Here is a 3,757-nt window from a genome sequence, read left to right on the forward strand (position 1 = left end):
AAAACAAAATTCCAGGAAAATTCCAGGGAAATCCTTACCCAGGAAAATAGTCATTTTCTTTCCTCAAAAACAATACAGTAACAGACATAAAAGAATAAGAAGGAATGATAGGGAAAGAGGGAACAGCTGACACTAAGCAAAAAAGAAATGTATATATCATCCAATGTGGAAGAAATAGCTGTATTGTCAAAGCTCATAGAATTCACAAACTTTATAGACCATGATAATGACAATTTGTCCCATGAAGGTTAGAATGTGTTTGTGACTTTAACTAAGTATCACTATCTCACAAGACTATGAAATTTGTGAAATTTATGTAATCAATCACAATAAAAAATTTAAAAAGAATGACCACATTTTTTAATAATCTTTTTAAAGTCTCATTTTAAGTCATTGATTTTGTGATAGTACTCATGATTATTTCTATACAGGTGATTGGGGTTAATCACATTTTCTAAAAAGACTTCAATGTAAGTTCCTCTCCCCCCCAAAAAAAAGAATAAAAATAAGATTTATTGGAGTTATTTAACAGTGGATCTGGTGTTCACACACACACATACACACACACACACACATACGAGCTGAAGATTAATAACAAGAATATGGGTGTGTTAAGTGGGTTGCTTCTGTGTCTAATGCTGCACCAATGATGATATGGTAGTTAAGAACACAAAATCTAAGATTGAATTGTGTGAATTCAAACTATGGCTCTGTTCCTTATTAGCTGTGTGTTTCCAGGTGGTTTTGTTAACCTCTTTGTACTAGTCATACAAATACTGTTAGCATCACAACAATAAGCAGGAAATAAGTTGTGATATAAGCAGATAAAGACTAGTATAAAGGGGAAGAAGAGATTTAAAAAATCAACGAGGTATGGCTCCTTGATTCCCTCAAGGTCGTCATAAACTACAGGGACCTTAAATATAATCGTCCATCCAGCTCTTGTAGAATTCTCCTTTCTTTTCTTTTTTCTTATCATTCTGAAAATTATTATGTATTTTGACTCTTGGTTTTAATTTACATTTTGAGACACCTTTGACTAGCCCATGGCAAGAACAAAATGTTTTCTTTACAAAAAGAGTGCTCTGAATACACAGCTGTACTTCAAACTATGGTAAATATTTTCACATCCCAGAAATTGGCTAGAAATACAAAACAGGCTTGGTCCAAAGTATGAAGAGTTGTTTGGGATTCAGGGCAGGGCACAGGGCAGGAATCCCAGGCAGGGAGGGAGGCTTGCCCACTTATGTATTATTTACTGGTTGAATCACAGCTTGTGTTACACTGCCTGGATCAGAAGGCAATACAAAATACACAAGGGCTTGCAGGAATGATGTGACAAATTACCTGCTTGCTCTGGCCTAGGACACTTAGCAGCCACACAGTATTGATAAAACATGTTGGTGAACACATGATAGCAAGCAAAAAAGAAAATCTATGCTGACTTTAATAAGAATTATATTTGGTCTTAGTGCCATCCAGTTTCTTGTCACATAGATCAAAGTGCCTTTTGTAATTAATTCCCTTTCTTTCTTTCTTTCTTTCTTTCTTTCTTGCCTTCTTTCTTTCTTGCCTTCTTTCTTTCTTTCTTGCTTTCTTTCTTTCTTTCTTCCTTTCTTTCTTTTTCTTTCTTTCTTTCCTATTTGCTTTTTTTCCTTCTTTCTTTCTTTTTCTCACAGGGCTTGAACTCTGGGCTTGGGCTCTGTCCTTGCACTCAGCTCAAACAAGCACTCTACCGCTTGAGCTACAGAGACACTTCCAGTTTTCTGGTGGTTTATTGGAGATAAGAGTCTCACAGACTTTCCTGCCGGGGCTGGCTTTGAACCTTAATTCTCAGATCTCAGCATCCTGAGTAGCTAGGATTACAGGTGTGACACCCAGAGACTTCTTTTCTTTTTTTAATGTTATTTATTTATTTATTTATTTATTTTAGGTACTTGACATACAACTTTATTCTGATTTTAAACAAAGGAATGGGAATGAGAGTAACAAACAAGGTTTTACCACTGAGTCTTGTGATGTGACTGTAGCCATCTTATCTTTGAAACTCAAGAAGGAAACAACTGTGATCCAAACAGCTAAGTATTCAAGTAAAAAAAAAAAAATGAAGGTATTTAACTGCCACATTCATTCCGATGCCCATTAATCTCCTTCAGCATCCCAAAGATGAAGCACATGTTCTGCTTCGCTGGATGATAAAATGGCACACATGGGCACCATTGACGTCCCAGGACAGCTGCCTATAAAAGTAGACTTGAGACACCGGCTCCAGCTTCGCTTTCTCACAGGTCGTCATCCTCAATCCTGGAGAGCTGTGGTCTGAGCAACCTCTGGGTCATGTTCATCCAAGGCTGGATCCAAGAGCAGGCATGGAGACAAACTCAAGTCAGGGTCTGCGATGAGCTTTCTGGTGAACCAGAGGAAGAGCTTTTGGTGATTGCTTTTGGCAGAGATGTCATAGTACTTAAGATCCTTTTTCTGGTGGAAGACAACAGACTTTGCCTTCACGTTCCTGTCCTTGATGTCTACTTCATTGCCACCCAACACAATTGGGATGCTCTCATACACAAGCACAGATCCCTAGGCCAGTGGGGCACGTTCTTGTAAGTAACTCTTGATGTTACATCAAATATTAGGATGGCACACTGGGCTTGGATGTAGTTGCCATTTCTCAGGCTGAGGAACTTCTCCTGTCCAGCCTTGTCCCACAAGTTGACCTTGATGGGCCCTCGGTTGGTGTGGAAGACGATGGGGTGGACCTTGATGCCCAGCATGGCTACATACTTCTTCTCAAACTCACCTGTCAGGTGACACTTCATGAACATCATCTTCTTGGTTCCACCGACCCCCACCAGGCCCAGGATGAGCTTGAACTGCACCTGGGGCTTTCCCTGCATGGCCATCACGGCAATCCTTCCAGAAGCATTTCTGCACCCATCTGACTCTTACTTTTTAATTTTTATTGTAAAGGTGATATACAGAGGGATTACAGTTACCTAAGTCAGGTATTGAGTACATTTGTTTTTTGAACAGTGTCACCCCCTCCCTCATTTTCTCCCAGTTTTTTCCCCTCTCACCCCCCACTCCTCCCGAATTTGTATAGTTCATTTCCAAGATAACATCTAGTGGGTTTCACTGCTGAATTAGTTCACCCTTGTCCCATGATTTCAGTGCTGCTTCTTCCCCTCCTCAAATAAGATATAAACTTACATACAACACAAAGGATACAGAAATAAAAAATCAGTAACAAAGGGGAAAAATAGGAGGAGGAGGAGGAGGAAGAGAAGGAGTAGGTAGAGGAGGAGGAGGAGGAAGAGAAGAACTGCAAACAGCACAATAAAAAGCCCCTTGTTTCCATTTCTTGGAGTTTATATCAATAAGCATAGTTTTATTTGATCACATGCACATGCTATTGAGCCCTTGAGATCCTCTCCTAAGAATATCCTCCTTTGTTTTTACTTGTGAATGTTTAGAATGTTGTTGAATTAATATGTCCGAGTGTAATTTTTTGTCTTTTACTATCCTTTGGATTTACTTGTAGATTTATAAGCACATAATGGTGCTGGCAGAATTGTCTATACATGTGCAGAAAGCTGAAGCTAGATCCTTATATATCACCCTACACCAGAATGAATTCCAAATTAATCAAAGACCTCAATTGAAGAGCAGATAATCTGAAAATACTACAAGAACAGAGGAAACACTAAGGCTCCTTGGCACAGGTCAAAACTTCATAGTAAAGATCCAGAATCACAAC

At 39.0% G+C, this 3,757-nt stretch overlaps 1 pseudogene; it reads right to left on the reverse strand.

The window, feature by feature from the left end:
- Window positions 1–2,282: 2,282 nt before the first annotated feature.
- Window positions 2,283–2,903, reverse strand: LOC105990159 (annotated as a pseudogene).
- Window positions 2,904–3,757: the final 854 nt, after the last annotated feature.

Source organism: Dipodomys ordii, unplaced genomic scaffold (genome assembly GCF_000151885.1).
Source record: "Dipodomys ordii isolate 6190 unplaced genomic scaffold, Dord_2.0 Scaffold63, whole genome shotgun sequence".
Taxonomy (NCBI): Eukaryota; Metazoa; Chordata; class Mammalia; order Rodentia; family Heteromyidae; genus Dipodomys; species Dipodomys ordii.